This window comes from Leuciscus leuciscus (assembly GCF_965113295.1).
Source record: "Leuciscus leuciscus genome assembly, chromosome: 20".
Taxonomy (NCBI): domain Eukaryota; kingdom Metazoa; phylum Chordata; class Actinopteri; order Cypriniformes; family Leuciscidae; genus Leuciscus; species Leuciscus leuciscus.
This window is the reverse complement of record NC_138744.1, coordinates 27175550-27199256: the sequence shown is the minus strand read 5'-3', so window position 1 is coordinate 27199256 and position 23707 is coordinate 27175550. Positions and strand designations below refer to the sequence as shown.

General features: G+C 37.5%; 1 protein-coding gene and 1 long non-coding RNA gene across 3 annotated transcripts in view; both read right to left on the bottom strand.

Moving 5' to 3' along the window:
* The window catches only part of grb10b (growth factor receptor-bound protein 10b), a 186696-nt gene that overhangs the window by 36647 nt on the left and 126342 nt on the right, over positions 1–23707 (bottom strand). The gene's annotated exons all lie outside the window — the stretch shown is intronic.
* Positions 1747–3554, bottom strand: LOC309484307. The gene is made up of 2 exons (XR_014200842.1): positions 3486–3554; positions 1747–3436 (listed from the first exon to the last, which is right to left on the bottom strand). It is a non-coding gene; the product is annotated as an uncharacterized lncRNA (long non-coding RNA).

Sequence of the window (23707 nt, the reverse complement as noted above, 5' to 3'; positions counted from 1 at the left end):
CGGCCAGTCAATATTAAGTTTAGCCACGGCACGAGTCATCACCTCCACCAGCTCCACATACGCTGGGGAAAGAGGTAGCGAATCCTCTTCCCCCTTATTTTCACTTTCAATGCTCAGCACATTTAATTCCTCGGAACTAGAGCACTGAAGCATTGGGCTCTCAACCCGTGTGGAAGAAGCCGCTGGATCCCTCGGGTAAAGAAAGAGAAAGGGCGGAGCCCGTCTCTAACCCCGCCGAGAGATCCATTTGCAATCCCCAAGAATGCCTTCTCCGTGCTGCCTCAGCAGCAGTGTGTCCGGATCCCTGAGGACCGCAAGCCTGGCCACTTTCCTCGAAAAGTGACAGGCGAGAGCGGAGCGTGCGAAGCGGAAGCCTCTAGCAATGCTGACAGTCAGCCCCCTCGAAGGCTGACATAGCATGCTCCGCTCAGAAACACATAACACACAAATCATGTGAATCCCCACCCGTTAAGTAACGTGGGCAGGGAGAAGGCACACAATTTGAATGATTGCATTTGTTTCGCCATGAAATACTGAGTTAACAGACAATACAACCGTAAACATAGAGCGCTTGCTGAGGCCGGATGTGCTTTTATTGTTATCGATGTGCCTAATTTTAAATTAGGAATGAGAAATGGTCAAAAGCACAGGCGGTGGGATTCTTTGGTTGTTCTTTCATCAACAGATGGTGAAGCTATAAAACATTTCAGAAAACTGGCTTGTCTTGCTCAGTCACCACATCAATCACATTGCTTTAAAGGGTCATACATTTCATTTTCCAACTTGTCAAATATTATGTTTGCTGACGAGAAAAAATAATGGAAAAGCAGAGGACTACTTGCACTAAGCTTAGTGACGCACTTCCATTTTGAAATTGCACAACTCATTTATTTATTTAAAACATAAAAATCTGGACATTTTCAGAGATGGGAGAAGAGATATTCTAATGATTACGGTGTAATGAACTTTCCAAATTCATCGGAACATGCAGTTTTAATCAAACCCAAGCCGATCTGAGAAAGCAGCGACTGGTAAACATATACGTGATTATTTCACCACAGGGTGTCTGTGCTCATCTAAACTAATGAGCACGATGCTGAAGTGTGTTAGACCTGATGAATAAGATGAGCACAAACCTTTATTTACTTTTTTTAAATATTTTAATCACTATTCTTGTCACAGGTTGTTTTGGTTTTTGATTCACGTTTCATGTCAGTCATGTTTCATGTCTTGTCATGTGATTCCCTGGCCCCCATGTGATCCTGCCATTGTGTTCTGTGCTGCAGTGATGGCAATTTCAAAACGCTGCTTCATGAAGCTTCGAAATCTATATGAATCTTTTGTTCCGAATAAATGGTTCGGAGCGTGTATCAAACTGCAAGAGTCACGTAAAATAAAATAAAATAAAATTCTGTATAAAAATGTATAAGGAAAGACCAGTACTTTGTTTAGGCTTGGTTTGTAGGGAATTACAAACCTGCGCACATATATTCAAACGCACATAACTATAGAACCAATTCTTAATGCGCATGTGAACGCCATCAGCGTTTATCACAGGTTCGCGTTTAAAGTCTGTGTAGAGAGAATGGTGTTGTCTTAGCGGCCCCTAATTTAATAACAAATGATCGTTGCGACAGAAGCGAATCAATCAAAACTAACTTTAGCTGGAAAATAACTTTATTAAAGAACCGCTATAAAGCCAAAACAATCTCTGTTACCTTAAATTATAAGTTTATCTTTGTGAAGCTGCTTTGAAACAATCTACATTGTTAAAAACGCTATATAAATGAAGATGACTTGACTTGACTTGACTTGACTTGACTTGACTTGACTTGACTTGACTTGACTTGACTTGACGTGATTTCAGTAAATGAGGCTTCATTACGTCATAACTGTTTCAAAACGTTTCGAAACACTTTGAAATTTCAATGGTTCACCGCTGTGGGCGATGATCTCTGTCAACCCATGAATCATAAGGAATCACTGAGAACCACTGAACAAGTGTCTGTGGGTTTTACCTGATCCCTGATCAGTTTAATACATTTGTAGACGTTTTAATTAGACATTGGTATAATTAAAATTAATAATGGTAGTTAATAGTCTCTTTTTGGCCTGTTAGCTGAGCCATTCAAAGAACAAACTAAACAAACCCTGACAATTGATAAAAGAACATATAGCATAGACACTTGATAATCTTATTAGATGATTAGATAATTGCATTTGACAGATTTTACTTTCAAAAAAAAAAATTTGCAATAGATTTGTAAAAGTTTTTTTAATGCATGTTTGGCCTGGGTTTTTGTTGCATTTACACTGTTCTGACCACTATGGGTCACCGTGGAGACGGGTGTCGGATTTGTTTTGAAGCCTCGATACAATACGGCACATCTGCTTGAACTGTTTCAGTGTTCCATGAAGCCTCGATCTGCCCACCACTACTGTGCTGTCATGTTGTCATTGGTTCATTGTTTCATTGTGCACAGGTGTGTCTTGTCATTTAGCATTATGTTTTTAAGCCATCATGTTTGCCTGGTTCCTTGTCAAGTATTGTTTGTGTAACCACTGTCGGGTGAGTTCCATGCCACGCCATGCCATGCCTTTGTTTTTGTATTTAGTTTATTTAGAATAAACTGCACTTCGGTTCGTCAAGCTCACCTCCAGTGGAATGATTACAATTCTCTGTAATTTCCGTTGTCAATCATTTAACTGTATGTAATTTACATGTTTATGCCAAAATTCTTAATTAATATTCAAAATAGTAAGTGCTGTCAACACGTTACTGTTTAAGATGAATTAAATATATAAATATCGTTAAATTTATTTAAAGCACATAATGGACATTCATTCATTCAACTATTTTAAAAGACTGGAATAAGAGCACCAACGTGTGCAGCAATCCTATTTATCAGTCAAATTCATTTTAAAATGAAAACTCAACAGGTATGACATATGATCAGTGAGAGAAAAACACTGTTAAATGATCAAACGGACACTAGACTGCTGCAGGTTAGTGGGTATTATTCAGAATGCACAGTTGGAAAGAAAATATATTTATATTCACATTTCATCAGGTTCTGGATAATTCATGTTAACGCAGAGAATGATTCATTGTTTTAACCAATTGACAACCATAAAACGTAATAATAATCTGTGTACTCATGACTAACTGTCTGTATGCAGGTGCACTGAATATTGTTACCGAAAACTCCAGAGTAATAAGTAAAACGCGGAAGTAAGGCATCCACACACTACAAGATAATCTGGCCGACAATCCTAGGTGAGATCTGGATTATTTTAATGGTTCTACAAATTATTTGATCAGATTTTCCAGTGGTGTGAGGTTTAAGAGGGATTGAATCTGCTCTGAAGAACTTCGGGGCCACATCAATCTCAAATCGTAAATATCCAACATGTTGAATATTTACGATCAGAAATCCTATTTTGTGGGGGGAACCCCGAGGACAGATTGTCACATGGAACAAAACGAAACCAAATCAGAGAGCGAGCTGACAAAAGATGCAAGCATAACACGATTTCATCCAAACTTTTTTTTTCTTTTTTCCTTCGTTGTTTTTTTTCTCTGTAAAAAGCACTATTATTGCCATTTCTTCTTGCCCGTCGTCCATTTTTACTCTAAAGTCATTTTTGACCACGAGAGATTTTGCGAGATTTCCTGTGTTCACAGTCGGGACTCTGGTTGTTTGTGAATGGAATCTGTTTGCTTGTGGTGTGCTGTCTTGGTCATATCACCGCACTACACACACTATAGGAACAACACTGTTAAATCTATGATTTTTTTATCGTCATGTTTGTGGCCTCTCACATTTTTATTTGCTTATTTGCTAACCATGTACTGAAGATGGGTATGATTTCACCCAAGGATTAAACAGTTAACCCCTGGCCTTTGATACAGCTAAACCTCTTTGAAGGGTCTAGCTCCAAACCATCAGTAACAAGAGTACTTGTAGTTTGAATGGAGCCAACTGGAATGAGGTTCTCAAACTGAGCCAGCAGTAGAATGAGGCCAAAGGTTAAAGTGTTTTTTTTTTGTTTTTTTTTACATTTAAAGCATGAAGTTCTGTCTAGCTGAGTCTTCGTATTAGACCTTAGTCAGGATAGCACCACTGACAGGAATGTAAACTAGGCTAAAAGTACAGAAGTACAATGGATTGTACTGTTGTGTAACAACATGCTAATTGTTAATTTTATGAAACATCTTTCCATAAAACTTTCAGTAAACTTAAAAACTGTTTTGAAAGTTATGAGTTTTGAAAATTTCATGTCATTTAGAACCTTTATCCAGTAAACACTTCCTTTTTCTTTTTTCTTTTTTTTTACTGGACATAATTACGACACAAAATAAAGATAGTTGAAGGTTTTTATTAGAAATGTTTGCATCCTGACAAAGAAGGATAAAGAGCAGCCCCCAGCCCCCAGCCCCCAACCCCATCACCGCTCCCCCCCACCCCACTCTTTTTTTTTCTCTGTCCAAGTTTTTTCCTCTGAAAGACATGCATTCCTGCACTACAGCTACGTACTGTATGCATGACCTACATGAATGCAGCTGCTCTATGCTGACAACTCTGAGCCCCTCATCTATAAGTCTTCAAAATGCTGACAAAGCAGTTCATGGCACAGTCACAGTGAACAGAAAGGGTTTAACCAATAAGGAAGACAGCGAGGAGCTAAGAGTCACATGCAGATATTATTCATACAACTACATGTTGTTTCTCTACAGTCTCTTTCAGTCTAGATTTATTAAATTTGACCCTGTAAACACACATTTAGTTCCCTAGAGTTTAAAGTCAACATGAAATCAAAATAGACCTATTTTGCCTTCTTGAAGGTAGGATAGGCAATTTTGCAGAGGCTAGCAATAGCAAGCTAGCTTTGGAAGCATGAGATCCCACCCTTCCTTCAGAGCGTCTCCAAACCCACGCCTCCTCCAAAAGAAATGAAGACGCAAGAAAATATTTTGGTCCTAAGACTTCCACAGAAGATATATGTTTTTTGTTTTGTTTTTATCTATATATTTAGGCTACTTCTATTATTGAATGCTATCAAAATGTGAAGATAGTTTCAACCAGTACAACAAAAAGTAAAAAAAAAAAAAGTAAAGTATATATATATATATAAAAGGCCTACCCTATACTTTTAACCCCCTGGGGTCGACAATCACGCCGGCGATAGGCTCGCTTTTTTTCTTATCAGTGCAAAAGAGATTCAAAATACTCTGTTGACTTTGATCTTGCATACAAGTTTCATACATCAATCGATCCTGTTAAGTGTGTATTTTTTTTGTGTATTCTCACAATAAAAACAACGTGTTGTGCTTTTTGCCACATAAAGAAAAATAAACATGATGTGAGTTCTGCTTTCTCTCTGTCAGTGAATTCAATTCTGAAACGCGTCCGAAAATTAACTGTAACTCAGCGAATACTCAGTCAAACAGGCATACAGACACACAGGCATGAAGCTTGAATTCTCTTCTTTTAAATGAAGTAATTTTTATTAAAAAAACAAATATTCACAGTTTATGTAATATGTATGAAAAGAGAGAGATGTCAGTCGTTCTCATCTCAGCTCATTATGTTTTAATGTGACCCCGCCCTCGGAGAGGAATAATACTATCTTAATAATAATCCTGGAAAATTTACCTCAGAAGTGCTGGAAGTTTCATTTCGAGGAGCAACGGATCCGGCTGAGGAATAGGTCAGTTCTATATTTGCTTTGTTCTAATCGCAAGTGTCTGTACACGCAAAAAGACTGTTTAAATATGAATCGCGTTTCTGTGTGTGAATGAATGAATGCACAGATGCGCGCTGTTGTATAGCTACAGCTGGCAAAAATACTGCTTCAAAATGAATCGCGTTTTTGTGTGTGAATGAATGAACAACTTTTCCCAAACTCTATTGCTATATACTGAGATGAGTAAAAATCGACTACAAAAATCGGATAGATTATAAAGTTTTTACTGTAAAATACTGCCACATCAAATAAGCTTATAATGTTGCCAATTTCTGCTCATATGTAAAATATATATATACACTATGTTTTGTCAAAAATAAAGTCATCAACTAAGATGTTATTATAGTGTTTGTTCCAATGTAGGCTATATTCAAACTAATGAATCCTTAACTTTGAATTACGTATGACAAAATGTATACTTTAGTTTTTACAAAGAAAGATTACACTGGAAATATTGTTACAATTTTAATTGTTGTTGTAATTGTATAACCTTTTTAATAAAATAGCAAAAAAAATATATATATACACAAGGATAGATGTAAACAAAATTTTAAAAGGTCAATATAAGCCTTCTCTTTAAATAATTTTTATTGTGTTTTATTAGTGACACATTTGGGTAGAGAATATATTCCAAATCTGAAAATACTATTACGTGATAACTAAAGAAAACTAGGTGAGGACTCAATTGCAAAGAATAGTGATTTATTTAACCCTCTGAGGTCGAGAAACGCGCCGACGCGTTTTGCTGGATTTTTTTCACATAGCAGCAACATAAACTTAAATTACTCCGTCATTTATGGTTATACAGAAAAAAGAAATATAAAAAAAAAATATATATATATATATATATAAATATAGCTGCGAGCAGCGATTGCGGGCCCAAGCCGGTGGCACCGCAACCCCGGTGCCTTTAGTTACCTAAAGGCACCGGGGTGGCGGTGCCGCCGGCTTTGGCCCTCCATCGCTGCTCGCAGCTATATTTATATATATATATATATATATATCACACACATATATATATATATATATATATATATATATATATATCACACACATATATATATATATATATATATATATATATATATATATATACACACACACACACACACACACACACACACACACACACACACACACACACACATATATATATATATATATATATATATATATATATATATATATATAAGACAGAAAATATTACTTGTCTCTGATTTTATGATACACTCAAAATATTCCACAACAAATCCTTTCAATTTAATGTAAAAATAAAAACGAAAGTAAGCCGTGTTGGTCTCACGTAACCTTCTCAGTAGAATCAAAATGTTTCAATATTTGCGATGTATTTGGATGCTAAACTATTCTTTATTATAGGCTTTGTACTTCACTCGTGTTCCAATATCGATGGAAAAAATCATCCTCTTCACACGCGCAAAAATGTGCTTGGAAACACCACAGCGGAGCTCTGCTTACTGTGAATGGTACAAATTGTACTACTGACTATTTAAACAGAGCAGTGTAATTCGTATATCTTATGTTGACTATTTTTATTATTATATTGTATTAGGGCTATAATGAAAAGGCTGCGATGTCAAGATTGCAATTCTGGAATGTGTGTGTGTGTGTGTGTGACGCTGTTGCGGTTGAACAGTGGACACATAAAAACATAAATAAAATGTATTAGTTTATTCCTACTTCCATAGGAATACATTGAAAATGCTCGCTCTACTCCGCACCATTATCAATGTCTGTGCGGACGTCTGTATTTTACTTTCGCTTTTAAGTTAGCGATTTAAAAGCCCTCAGCGGTGTCACACGTCGATTAACCGGTGGGAAAATTGTATCACAGTCACATCCCTAATATATTTATATATAAATACAATAGGCCTACCTGAAAGAGAATTTTACTTGCCCGACCAGAGTATAGCCTGATTAGAACGTCAATAACAAAAAAAAAAATAACTTGGGAATCACTAAAACGAGAGATTATTCTAATTTCATTACATTCATTTTTAAGTTGCAATCAGCAGTTAATAATAAATGTATTACTGATCAATGGTAACAAGGTTGCCCTGCTGAGGCTCATGCAGCTTCTCCAGGAGAATTGTAAACAAATGAGCGCAGCACACAAAAAAGCAACCCAGTTAACAACATACTGACTATAAAAATTACAAATATGGAGTTTTTATATATTTTATAACATAGAGTTAAGCAACCTCACTTGACGAGTAGGCTACTATTTCCTGAATACAATCACGATTGAAACTGTGACATTGATTTCATACAACAGGTTAATAAACAGTTACAATTAAGTCACTTACATTTTAGATGCAATATTGACTGTTTTTGTTCTGTTTCAGCAGCAAAAATAGTTAAAGATCACAGCAGAACCGTTGCGCATCTCACAGCAACTTGTTTTCTCATTACTGAATGATTCAGCATTTAGAACGAATCGGTTGACTCAAAGATTCAATGATCAATCCATAAACATCTGTCTCAATCATGAATGACTCAGTCATTCGAACGAATCGTTTGAACGAATGAATCAATGACTCGCTCATTAAGATGGTCGCCTGGCGACACCTAATGGCGGTTTAGTGTTATGTTTAAAAGTATCATTCTTTCCAACGTGCACCATTATCAATGTCCGTGCGGACGTCCGTTTTTTACTTTCACTTTTATATTAGCGATTTAAAAGCACCCGCTCGTGTCACACGTCGATTAACCGATGGGAAAATATCCTCACAGTCATATACCTAATACATTTATATTTAAATACAATAGGCCTACCTAGTAAAAGGTTTTATATACTATTTTGATATCCTTTTGGACACAAGAGGGCAGTATAGCCCTATGTTTGCTTTTTTTGTTGAACCAAATAGCACTAAATAGCCTGTTTTTAACTTTTTCATACTCCTTGAATTGCAAAAACAGAATAAAATGGGTTTAGTTCTAATATTTGTATAATTGTATATAAAAATAAATGGTGTATAATTACATTTTTAGAAGTTATGAGATGTTTCCTGCTTCCTTTTTGACATTAATTGAATCCCTCGCCATAGCAAAACTGTTTGAGATATTCAATATCCGTTTACAATTTAGCATCATTAATATATTTTTATCATGTTGAAAAAGTTTGGTAGGAATCAAATAAACCTTTTAGGAGGAGTAACTAAAAACTCAGAGGCTGATTTAGCAAAAAAATCCATATTCAGACCAAAATATCGGACTTTCTGTTGGTTGCGGCTAATGAATGTAAATTAGAAAGTTGTCCGGCTTGATGAGTACAATATACAAACTATTTTTTTTTTACTGTAGTTAAAACTAACCCGCCCACTTTTGTCAAAAGCATGTTGAAAGTGACACACTTCCTGCTGCCAGTTGGTGGCGCTATAACTTTGACTCACAATAGTTACATCCATCTGATCGGCCTCTTACCACGAACACACTGCTGAAGTTTCATCAAGATCAGTTAATGTATGCAGAAGTTATTCCACTTCGTGTTTCTCTTTTCTCGCCATAAATTCGTTTCCTCGCCACGGCCAAACCGTTCGAGATATCAAAAATCCGTCCGCAATTTAGAATCCTCAATGTCTTGACTTCATGCACACCGAGTTTGGTGGGGATTGGATGAATTCTCTAGGAGGAGTACTTCGCATTCCACAGCAAGCGTTTTCCAAACAACCCATAATAGCCGACTTCCTGTTGGGCTGGCGTAAAACTTGACCAGGGGAAAGTTGTTCGGCCCGATGAGATCTATATGTGTACCGAGTTTCAAATTAATTCATGCAAGCGTGTTTGATCAATGGACCAAGTTTTGGGACCCCGTTCAAGGGGGCGCTGTTGAGCCCCCCTGCCACGCCCGGGTACCAGCTTCAACCCGTCCCTGATGGCAGGGGGTTCCGACTTGTATGTAAAGTTTCAAGAGTTTTTGAGCACGTTAAGGACCCCAAAAGCCCCTGAAACCTTGATTAACAATATAAAAGCAATAGTCAAATCCCCCCTCCCCTCACACACACAGAGACACAGAGAGAGGGAGAGAAAATTCTTCAGAAAATCCACATTCAAACCAAAATATCTCTCTTCCTGTTGGTCGGAGATCGTTAATGTAAATTAGAAAGTTGTCCGTCTTGATGAGAACAATACACATACCAAGTTTTGTTGTTGTTGATAAAACTAACCCCCCCACTTATGACTAAAGGTGGCGCTACTGAGCCCCTCACCACGCCCGTTTCTGAAACTTTGCACATGTCTACTGGCTAATAAGTGTGATGTCTGTCGAGTTTCATGCAATTTCAAGTATGTTAAGAGTCTCAAAAGCATCAAAAAAGAATATTAAAGTTTGATGCGTTGCCACGGCAACAGTATCTAAGATATCAATAATCCTTTCACAGGTCTACATCATCCGTGTGTTTACATTATACACATAAAGTTTGAAGCAAATCTGGTAAAAATAAGAGGGTTATTTCAAAGCATTTTGAAAGTGACACACGTCCTGCTGCCAGTTGGTGGCGCTATAACTTTGACTCACAATAGTCACATCCATGTGATTGGCCTCTTACAACGAACACACTGCTGAAGTTTAATCAAGATCAGTTAATGTATGCAGAAGTTATAACACACTTCCTGTGTCCCTTATTCGCCATAAATTCGTTTCCTCGCCACGGCCAAACCGTTTGAGATATCAAAAATCCGTCTGCAATTTAGCATCCTCAATGTCTTGACTTCATGCACACCGAGTTTGGAGGCGAATGGATCAATTCCCTAGGAGGAGTAGATCAAATTCCACAGCATGCGTTTCCAAACAACCCATAATAGCCGACTTCCTGTTGGGCTGGCGTAAAACTTAGAGCACGAAAGTTGTTCGGCCCGATGAGATCTATATGTGTACCGAGTTTCATATTATTACATGCAAGTGTGTTTGATTTATGGACAAGTGTTCGGATCCCGTTCCAGGGGGCGCTGTCGAGCCCCCCTGCCACGCCCGGGTACCAGCTTCAGCCCAGCCCTGATGGCCGCAGGTTCTGACCCGTGTGCAAAGTTTCAAGAGTTTTCGAGCATGTTAAGGGCCCCAAAAGTGCCCGAAAGGTTGACAAAATAATAATAATAATAATAATAATAATAAAATATAGCTGCGAGCAGCGATTGCGGGCCCAAGCCGGTGGCACCGCCACCCTGGTGCCTTTAGTTACACTAAAGGCACCGGGGTGGCGGTTTCACCGGCTTGGGCCCTCCATCGCTGCTCGCAGCTATATTTATATATATATATATATATATATATATATATATATATATATATATATATATATATATATATATAAAAAAAAAAATATATATATATATATATTTATTACATTTTTTGGATGCTAAACATTTGTTTATTATAGGCTTTGTACTTCACTCACGTTCCACTATTGAAGGGAAAAATTATCCTCTTCACATGCGCAAATATGTGCTTGGAAACATCACAGTTTAGCGGTGATTACTGTGTTTAAATAGTCAGTACAATTCATACTATTCAGAGCAGTGTAATTTTTATATGTTAGGTTGACTATTTTATTATTATATTTTATAAAGGCTATAATGAACAGACTGCGATATCAAGATTGCAATGCGCTCGCTCTGCACCATTATCAATGTCCGTGCGGACGAACATATTTTACTTTCGTTTTTAAGTTACCGATTCAAAAGCCCCCAGCGGTGTCACACATCGATTAACCGGTGGGAAAATTTTCCCACAGTCACATCCCTAATATATTTATATATAAATACAATAGGCCAACCTGAAAGAGAATTTTACTTGCCCGACCAGAGTAGCCTGATTAGAACGTCAATGACAAAAAAATAACTTGGGAATCACTAAAACGAGAGATTATTCTAATTTTATTACATTCATTTTAAGTTGCAATCAACAGTTGTTAATAAATGGATTACCAGTAATCAGTTGATCAATGGTAACAAGGTTGCGCTGCTGAGGCTCATGCAGCTTCTCCAGGAGAAATGTAAACAAATGAGATCAGCACACAAAAAACAAACTCAGTTAACAACTTACTGACTATAAAAATGATAAATATGGAGTTTTGATATATTTTATAACAGTTAAGCAACCTCACTTGACGAGAAGGCTGTTTCCTGAATACAATCACGATTGAAACTGTGACATTGATTTCATACAACAGGTTAAAAAACAGTTACAATCAAGTCACTTACATTTTAGATGCAATATTGACTGTTTTTGTTCTGTTTCAGCAGCGAAAATAGTTAAACAAAAAGATCACAGCAGAATCATCACGCGCATCTCTCAGCAATGTGTTTTCTCATTTCTGAATGATTCAGCATTTTGAACGAATCGGTTGACTCAAAGATTGAATGATCAATCCATAAACATATGTCTTAATCATGAATGACTCAGTCATTCAAATGAATCGTTTGAACAAATGAATCAATGACTCACTCATTAAGACGGTCGCCTGGCGACACTTAATGGCGGTTTAGTGTTATGTTTAAAAGTATCATTCTTTCCAACGTGTGTGTGATTTGTGTGTGCAACATTATCAATGTCCGTGCGGACGTCCGTATTTTTCTTTCACTTTTATATTAGCAATTTAAAAGCACCCGCTCGTGTCACACGTCGATTAACCGGTGGGAAAATATCCTCAGACACATACCTAATAAATGTATATTTAAATACAATATTGGCCTACCTGGTAAAAAGTTTTATATACTATTTTGATGTCCTTTTGGACACAAGAGGGCAGAATAGCCCTATGTATGACTTTTTATTTTTATTTTTTTTATTTACTGTTTTTAATTTTAGATTAAAATTAGAATAAAATTCTTTTTAAAAACAGAAAAAAATGGGTTCAGTTGTAATATTTGTATACTTTTATATAGAAATAAATGGTATATAATTACATTTTTAGAAGATTTTAAGCTTTTAGTGTTTCCTTTTTGGACATTACTTTAATCCCTCGCCATAGCAAAACCGTTTGAGATATTTATTATCCGTTCACAATTTAGCATATTTAATGTATTTTCATCATGTTGAAAAAGTTTGGTGGGAATAAAATAAATAGTTTAAGAGGAGTGGCTAAAAATTCAGAGGCTGATTTAACAAAAAAATCCACATACAGACCAAAATATCTGACTTCCTGATGGCCGGAGCTAATGAATGTAAATATACAATATACAAACTACAATATACAAACTATTTTTTTTTTACTGTAGTTAAAACTAACCCCCCCACTTTTGTCAAAAGCATGTTGAAAGTGACACACTTCCTGCTGCCAGTTGGAGGCGCTATAACTTTGACTCACAATAGTTACATCCATCTGATCGGCCTCTTACCACGAACACACTGCTGAAGTTTCATCAAGATCAGTTAATGTATGCAGAAGTTATTCCACTTCGTGTTTCTCTTTTCTCGCCATAAATTCGTTTCCTCGCCACGGCCAAACCGTTCGAGATATCAAAAATCCGTCCGCAATTTAGAATCCTCAATGTCTTGACTTCATGCACACCGAGGTTGGTGGGGATTGGATGAATTCTCTAGGAGGAGTACTTCGCATTCCACAGCAAGCGTTTTCCAAACAACCCATAATAGCCGACTTCCTGTTGGGCTGGCGTAAAACTTGACCAGGGGAAAGTTGTTCGGCCCGATGATATCTATATGTGTACCGAGTTTCAAATTAATTCATGCAAGCGTGTTTGATCTATGGACCAAGTTTTGGGACCCCGTACAAGGGGGCGCTGTTGAGCCCCCCTGCCACGCCCGGGTACCAGCTTCAACCCGTCCCTGATGGCAGGGGGTTCCGACTTGTATGTAAAGTTTCAAGAGTTTTTGAGCACGTTAAGGACCCCAAAAGCCCCTGAAACCTTGATTAACAATATAAAAGCAATAGTCAAATCCCCCCTCCCCTCACACACACAGAGACACAGAGAGAGGGAGAGAAAATTCTTCAGAAAATCCACATTCAAACCAAAATATCTCTCTTCCTGTTGGTCGGAGATCGTTAATGTAAATTAGAAAGTTGTCCGTCTTGATGAGAACAATACACATACCAAGTTTTGTTGTTGTTGATAAAACTAACCCCCCCACTTATGACTAAAGGTGGCGCTACTGAGCCCCTCACCACGCCCGTTTCTGAAACTTTGCACATGTCTACGGGCTAATAAATGTGATGTGTCTGTCGAGTTTCATCCAATTTCAAGTATGTTAAGAGTCTCAAAAGCATCAAAAAAGAATATTAAAGTTTGAAGCGTTGCCATGGCAACAGTATTAAAGATATCAAAAATCCTTTCACAGGTCTACATCTGCCGTGTGTTTACATTATACACATAAACTTTGAAGCAAATCGGGTAAAAATAAGAGGGTGATTTCAAAGCATTTTGAAAGGGACACACTTCCTGCTGCCAGTTGGTGGCGCTATAACTTTGACTCACAATAGTCACATCCATGTGATCGGCCTCTTACAACGAACACACTGCTGAAGTTTAATCAAGATCAGTTAATGTATGCAGAAGTTATAACACACTTCCTGTTTCCATTATTCGCCATCAATTCGTGTCCTCGCCACGGCCAAACCGTTCGAGATATCAAAAATCTGTCCGCAATTTAGCATCCTCAATGTCTTGACTTCATGCTGACTGAGTTTGGAGGCGAATGGATGAATTCCCTAGGAGGAGTACATTAAATTCCACAGCATGCGTTTCCAAACAACCCATAATAGCCGACTTCCTGTTGGGCTGGCGTAAAAAGTAAAAGTACGAAAGTTGTTCGGCCCGATGAGATCTATATGTGTACCGAGTTTCATATTATTACATTCAAGCTTGTCTGATTTATGGACCAAGTTTTCGGACCCCGTTCAAGGGGGCGCTGTCGAGCCCCCCTGCCACGCCCGGGTACCAGCTTCAGCCCGGCCCTGATGGCCGCGGGTTCTGACCCGTGTGCAAAGTTTCAAGAGTTTTCGAGCACGTTAAGGGTCTCAAAAGTGCCCGAAAGGTTGACAGAAAAATAAGAATAAGAAGAAATATAGCTGCGAGCAGCGATTGCGGGCCCAAGCCGGTGGCACCGCAACCCCGGTGCCTTTAGTTACCTAAAGGCACCGGGGTGGCGGTGCCGCCGGCTTTGGCCCTTCATCGCTGCTCGCAGCTATATTTATATATATATATATATATATATATACATACATACATACATAGGCTACATTTATATATATATATATATATATATATACACATATATATACATATATACATATGTATATATATATATATATATATATATATATATATGTATATATATATATTTATGTGTGTATGTGTGTGTGTATATATATATATATATATTTACATTTTAAGTTGCAATCAACAGTTGATAATAAATGTATTACTGATCAATGGTAACAAGGTTGCGCTGCTGAGGCTCGTGCAGCTTCTCCAGGAGAAACGTAAACAAATGAGCGCAGCACACAAAAAAGAAACCCAGTTAACAACATACTGACTATAAAAATTACAAATATGGAGTTTTTATATATTTTATAACCTATAATAGAGTTAAGCAACCTCACTTGACGAGTAGGCTACTGTTTCCTGAATACAATCACGATTGAAACTGTGACATTGATTTCATACAACAGGTTAATAAACAGTTATAATTAAGTCACTTACATTTTAGATGCAATATTGACTGTTTTTGTTCTGTTTCAGTAGCGAAAATTGTTAAACAAAGATCACAGCAGAACCGTCGCGCATCTCACGGCAACTTGTTTTCTCATTACTGAATGATTCAGCATTTTGAACGAATCGGTTGACTCAAAGATTCAATGATCAATCCATAAATATCTGTCTCAATCATGAATGACTCAGTCATTTGAACGAATCGTTTGAACGAATGAATCAATGACTCGCTAATTAAGACGGTCGCCTGGCGACACCTAATGGCGGTTTAGTGTTATGTTTAAAAGTATCATTCTTTCCAACGTGCACCATTATCAATGTCCGTGCGGACGTCCGAATTTTACTTTCACTTTTATATTAGCGATTTAAAAGCACCCGCTCGTGTCACACGTCGATTAACCGTTGGGAAAATATCCTCACAGTCATATACCTAATACATTTATATTTAAATACAATATAGGCCTACCTAGTAAAAAGTTTTATATACTATATTTATATCCTTTTGGACACAAGAGGGCAGTATAGCCCTATATTTGCTTTTTTTGTTGAACCAAATAGCACTAAATAGCCTGTTTTTAACTTTTTTTATACTTCTTGAATTGCAAAAACAGAAAAAAATGGGTTTAGTTGTAATATTTGTATACTTTTAAATAGAAATAAATGGTATATAATTACATTTTTAGAAGATTTGAGGCTTTTTAGTGTTTCCTTTTTGGACATTAATCCCTCGCCATAGCAAAACCGTTTGAGATATTTATTATCCGTTCACAATTTAGCATATTTAATGTATTTTCATCATGTTGAAAAAGTTTGGTGGGAATAAAATAAATAGTTTAAGAGGAGTGGCTAAAAATTCAGAGGCTGATTTAGCAAAAAAATCCACATTCAGACCAAAATATCTGACTTCCTGATGGCCGGAGCTAATGAATGTAAATTAGAAAGTTGTCCGGCTTGATGAGTACAATATACAAACTATTTTTTTTTTACTGTAGTTAAAACTAACCCCCCCACTTTTGTCAAAAGCATGTTGAAAGTGACACACTTCCTGCTGCCAGTTGGTGGCGCTATAACTTTGACTCACAATAGTTACATCCATCTGATCGGCCTCTTACCACGAACACACTGCTGAAGTTTCATCAAGATCAGTTAATGTATGCAGAAGTTATTCCACTTCGTGTTTCTCTTTTCTCGCCATAAATTCGTTTCCTCGCCACGGCCAAACCGTTCGAGATATCAAAAATCCGTCCGCAATTTAGAATCCACAATGTCTTGACTTCATGCACACCGAGGTTGGTGGGGATTGGATGAATTCTCTAGGAGGAGTACTTCGCATTCCACAGCAAGCGTTTTCCAAACAACCCATAATAGCCGACTTCCTGTTGGGCTGGCGTAAAACTTGACCAGGGGAAAGTTGTTCGGCCCGATGATATCTATATGTGTACCGAGTTTCAAATTAATTCATGCAAGCGTGTTTGATCTATGGACCAAGTTTTGGGACCCCGTTCAAGGGGGCGCTGTTGAGCCCCCCTGCCACGCCCGGGTACCAGCTTCAACCCGTCCCTGATGGCAGGGGGTTCCGACTTGTATGTAAAGTTTCAAGAGTTTTTGAGCACGTTAAGGACCCCAAAAGCCCCTGAAACCTTGATTAACAATATAAAAGCAATAGTCAAATCCCCCCTCCCCTCACACACACAGAGACACAGAGAGAGGGAGAGAAAATTCTTCAGAAAATCCACATTCAAACCAAAATATCTCTCTTCCTGTTGGTCGGAGATCGTTAATGTAAATTAGAAAGTTGTCCGTCTTGATGAGAACAATACACATACCAAGTTTTGTTGTTGTTGATAAAACTAACCCCCCCACTTATGACTAAAGGTGGCGCTACTGAGCCCCTCACCACGCCTGTTTCTGAAACTTTGCACATGTCTACGGGCTAATAAATGTGATGTGTCTGTCGAGTTTCATCCAATTTCAAGTATGTTAAGAGTCTCAAAAGCATCAAAAAAGAATATTAAAGTTTGAAGCGTTGCCATGGCAACAGTATTAAAGATATCAAAAATCCTTTGACAGGTCTACATCTGCCGTGTGTTTACATTATACACATAAACTTTGAAGCAAATCGGGTAAAAATAAGAGGGTGATTTCAAAGCATTTTGAAAGGGACACACTTCCTGCTGCCAGTTGGTGGCGCTATAACTTTGACTCACAATAGTCACATCCATGTGATCGGCCTCTTACAACGAACACACTGCTGAAGTTTAATCAAGATCAGTTAATGTATGCAGAAGTTATAACACACTTCCTGTTTCCATTATTCGCCATCAATTCGTGTCCTCGCCACGGCCAAACCGTTCGAGATATCAAAAATCTGTCCGCAATTTAGCATCCTCAATGTCTTGACTTCATGCTGACTGAGTTTGGAGGCGAATGGATGAATTCCCTAGGAGGAGTACATTAAATTCCACAGCATGCGTTTCCAAACAACCCATAATAGCCGACTTCCTGTTGGGCTGGCGTAAAAAGTAAAAGTACGAAAGTTGTTCGGCCCGATGAGATCTATATGTGTACCGAGTTTCATATTATTACATGCAAGCGTGTCTGATTTATGGACCAAGTTTTCGGACCCCGTTCAAGGGGGCGCTGTCGAGCCCCCCTGCCACGCCCGGGTACCAGCTTCAGCCCGGCCCTGATGGCCGCGGGTTCTGACCCGTGTGCAAAGTTTCAAGAGTTTTCGAGCACGTTAAGGGTCTCAAAAGTGCCCGAAAGGTTGACAGAAAAATAAGAATAAGAAGAAGAATAATAATAATAAATATAGCTGCGAGCAGCGATTGCGGGCCCAAGCCGGTGGCACCGCCACCCTGGTGCCTTTATTTACACTAAAGGCACCGGGGTGGCGGTGTCACCGGCTTGGGCCCTCCATCGCTGCTCGCAGCTATATTTATATATATATATATATATATATATATATATATATATATATAATAAAGACGGGAAATTTTACTTGTCTTACCTTATTCTGATTTTATGATACACTCAAAATATTCCACAACAAATCCTTTAAATTTAATGTAAAAATAAAAACGAAAGTAAGTGTTGGGCTCACGTAACCCTTTCATTAGAATCAAAACGTTTCAACAGTTGCGATGTATTTGGATGCTAAACTACTCTTTAATAATAGGCTTTGTACTTCACTCGTGTTCCAATATCGACGGAAAAAATCATCCTCTTCACACGCGCAAAAATGTGCTTGGAAAAATCACAGTGGAGCAGTGCTTACTGTGAATGTACGAATTGTACTACTAACTATTTAAACAGAGCAGTGTGTATATGTTAGGTTTACTATTTTATTATATTTTATTAAGGCTATAATGAACAGGCTGCGATGTCAAGTTTGCAATGCTGGAATGTGTGTGTGATTTAACAGTAGACACATAAAAACATAATTGGCACATAATTTTGTTCATACAGGACATCATTCAAACTGCAAAGTGTTTACTTATATTTATATACACTCGCAATAAAACACAACATGGTGCTTTTGTAAAATAAATTCAAGCAATCCCCCGAAATGGCGTTCATTTTAAAATTAAACTAAAAGCTCTTGGCTAAACAGGCATTCATAACTGTGAGCGCCCACGGCGAGGAACAAGCAGAACAGAGTGAAAGTTTTTTAGTTAATTCCTACTTCCATAGGAATTCATTGAAAATGCTCGCTCTACTCAGCACCATTATTCAAGTCTGTGCAGACATCTGTATTTTACTTTAAGTTAGCGATTTAAAAGCCCCCAGCGGTGTCACACGTCGATTAACCGACATCCCTAATATATTTATATATACAATAGGCCTACCTGAAAGAGAATTTAGCTTGCCCGACCAGAGTAGCCTGATTAGAACGTCAATGACAAAAAATAACTTGGGAATCACAAAAAAACGAGAGATTATTCTAATTTTATTACATTCATTGTAAGTTGCAATCAACAGTTGATAATAAATGTATAACTGATCAATGGTAACAAGGTTGCGCTGCTGAGGCTCGTGCAGCTTCTCCAGGAGAAACGTAAACAAATGAGCGCAGCACACAAAAAAGAAACCCAGTTAACAACATACTGACTATAAAAATTACAAATATGGAGTTTTTATATATTTTATAACCTATGATAGAGTTAAGCAACCTCACTTGACGAGTAGGCTACCGTTTCCTGAATACAATCACAATTGAAACTGTGACATTGATTTCATACAACAGGTTAATAAACAGTTATAATTAAGTCACTTACATTTTAGATGCAATATTGACTGTTTTTGTTCTGTTTCAGTAGCAAAAGTAGTTAAACAAAGATCACAGCAGAACCGTCGCGCATCTCACGGCAACTTGTTTTCTCATTACTGAATGATTCAGCATTTTGAACGAATCGGTTGACTCAAAGATTCAATGGTCAATCCATAAACATCTGTCTCAATCATGAATGACTCAGTCATTCAGAACGAATCGTTTGAACGAATGAATCAATGACTCGCTCATTAAGATGGTCGCCTGGCGACACCTAATGGCGGTTTAGTGTTATGTTTAAAAGTATCATTCTTTCCAACGTGCACCATTATCAATGTCCGTGAGGACGTCCGTTTTTTACTTTCACTTTTATATTAGCGATTTAAAAGCACCCGCTCGTGTCACACGTCGATTAACCGATGGGAAAATATCCTCACAGTCATATACCTAATACATTTATATTTAAATACAATAGGCCTACCTAGTAAAAGGTTTTATATACTATTTTGATATCCTTTTGGACACAAGAGGGCAGTATAGCCCTATGTTTGCATTTTTTGTTGAACCAAATAGCACTAAATAGCCTGTTTTTAACTTTTTCACACTCCTTGAATTGCAAAAACAGAATAAAATGGGTTTAGTTCTAATATTTGTATAATTGTATATAAAAATAAATGGTGTATAATTACATTTTTAGAAGTTATGAGATGTTTCCTGCTTCCTTTTTGACATTAATTGAATCCCTCGCCATAGCAAAACCGTTTGAGATATTCAATATCCGTTTACAATTTAGCATCATTAATATATTTTTATCATGTTGAAAAAGTTTGGTAGGAATAAAATAAACCTTTTAGGAGGAGTAACTAAAAACTCAGAGGCTGATTTAGCAAAAAAATCCATATTCAGACCAAAATATCTGACTTTCTGTTGATTGCGGCTAATGAATGTAAATTAGAAAGTTGTCCGGCTTGATGAGTACAATATACAAACTATTTTTTTTTTACTGTAGTTTAAACTAACCCGCCCACTTTTGTCAAAAGCATGTTGAAAGTGACACACTTCCTGCTGCCAGTTGGTGGCGCTATAACTTTGACTCACAATAGTTACATCCATCTGATCGGCCTCTTACCACGAACACACTGCTGAAGTTTCATCAAGATCAGTTAATGTATGCAGAAGTTATTCCACTTCGAGTTTCTCTTTTCTCGCCATAAATTCGTTTCCTCGCCACGGCCAAACCGTTCGAGATATCAAAAATCCGTCCGCAATTTAGAATCCTCAATGTCTTGACTTCATGCACACCGAGTTTGGTGGGGATTGGATGAATTCTCTAGGAGGAGTACTTCGCATTCCACAGCAAACGTTTTCCAAACAACCCATAATAGCCGACTTCCTGTTGGGCTGGCGTAAAACTTGACCGAGGGAAAGTTGTTCGGCCCGATGAGATCTATAAGTGTACCGAGTTTCATATTAATTCATGCAAGCGTGTTTGATATATGGATCAAGTTTTCAGATCCCGTTCAAGGGGGCGCTGTTGAGCCCCCCTGCCACGCCCGGGTACCAGCTTCAGCCCTGCCCTGATGGCCGTGGGTTCTGACCTGTGTGCAAAGTTTCAAGAGTTTTTGACCACGTTAAGGACCCCAAAAGCCCCCGAAACCTTGACAAACATTAAAAACAATAGAAAAATCCCCCACACCCCACACACACACAGAGACAGAGATAGAGAGAGAGAGAAAATTCTCCAAAAAACCCACTTCAAACCAAAATATCTGACTTCCTGTTGGTCTGAGATTATGACTTTAAATTAGAAAGTTGTCCGGCTTGATGAGAACAATATACATAACGATTTTTGTTAATGTAGGTAAAACTAATACTCCATTTTTGACTAAAGGTGGCGCTACTGAGCCCCTCACCACGCCCGTTTCTGAAACTTTGCACATGTCTACTGGCTAATAAATGTGATGTGTCTGTCGAGTTTCATGCAATTTCAAGTATGTTAAGAGTCTCAAAAGCATCAAAAAAGAATATTAAAGTTTGATGCGTTGCCACGGCAACAGTATCTAAGATATCAATAATCCTTTCACAGGTCTACATCTTCCGTGTGTTTACATTATACACATAAAGTTTGAAGCAAATCTGGTAAAAATAAGAGGGTGATTTCAAAGCATTTTGAAAGTGACACACTTCCTGCTGCCAGTTGGTGGCGCTATAACTTTGACTCACAATAGTCACATCCATGTGATCGGCCTCTTACAACGAACACACTGCTGAAGTTTCATCAAGATCATGTAATGTATGCAGAAGTTATAACACACTTCCTGTGTCCCTTATTCGCCATAAATTCGTTTCCTCGCCACGGCCAAACCGTTTGAGATATCAAAAATCCGTCCGCAATTTAGCATCCTCAATGTCTTGACTTCATGCACACTGAGTTTGGAGGCAAATGGATCAATTCACTAGGAGGAGTAGATCAAATTCCACAGCATGCGTTTCCAAACAACCCATAATAGCCGACTTCCTGTTGGGCTGGCGTAAAACTTAGAGCACGAAAGTTGTTCGGCCCGATGAGATCTATATGTGTACCGAATTTCATATTATTACATGCAAGTGTGTTTGATTTATGGACAAGTGTTCGGATCCCGTTCCAAGGGGCGCTGTCGAGCCCCCCTGCCACGCCCGGGTACCAGCTTCAGCCCGGCCCTGATGGCCGCAGGTTCTGACCCGTGTGCAAAGTTTCAAGAGTTTTCGAGCATGTTAAGGGCCCCAAAAGTGCCCGAAAGGTTGACAAAATAATAATAATAATGGCCCAAGCCGGTGGCACCGCCACCCTGGTGCCTTTAGTTACACTAAAGGCACCGGGGTGGCGGTGTCACCGGCTTGGGCCCTCCATCGCTGCTCGCAGCTATATTTATATATATATATATATATATATATATATATATATATATATATATATATATATATATATATATTAAAAAAATATATACATATATATATATATATATATATATATATATATATATATATATCAGACAAGTAGTATTCTCTGTCTTGTCACTTAAAAAAAATATATATATAGATAGATAGATAGATAGATAGATAGATAGATAGATAGATAGATAGATAAATTAATGAACATATATATATAATATATATATATATATATATTTTTTTTTTTAAGTGTGTGTATATATATATATATATATATATATATATATATATATATATATATATATATATATGTATGTATATGTATATTCTTTTTTCCCCTATTTTTAATATATATTATTATTATACATATAATAATTATATATATATATATATATATATATATATATATATATATATATAATTAATTTTTTTGGATGCTAAACTATTGTTTATTATAGGCTTTGTACTTCACTCACGTTCCAATATTGAAGGGAAAAATTATCCTCTTCACATGCGCAAAAATGTGCTTGGAAACATCACAGTTGAGCGGTGATTACTGTGAATAGTATGAATTGTACTACTGAATATTTAAACAGAGCAGTGTTTTTATATGTTAGGTTGACTATTTTATTATTAAGGCTATAATGAACAGGCTGCGATGTCAAGATTGCAATGCTGGAATGCACAATATGTTGTTGTTGGTGTGTGTGTGTGTGTGTGTGTGTGTGTGTGTGTGTGTGTGTGTGTGTGTGTGTGTGTGTGTGTGTGTGTGTGTGTGTGTGTGTGTGTGTGTGTGTGGAGCAGTGTGTATATGTTAGGTTTACTATTTTATAATATTTTATTAAGGCTATAATGAACAGGCTGCGATGTCAAGTTTGCAATGCTGGAATGTGTGTGTGATTTAACAGTAGACACATAAAAACATAATTGGTACATCATTTTGTTCATACAGGACATCATTCAAACTGCAAAGTGTTTACTTATATTTATATACACTCGCAATAAAACACAACATTGTGCTTTTGTAAAATAAATTCAAGTAATCCACCCCCCGAAATTGCGTTCATTTTAAAATTA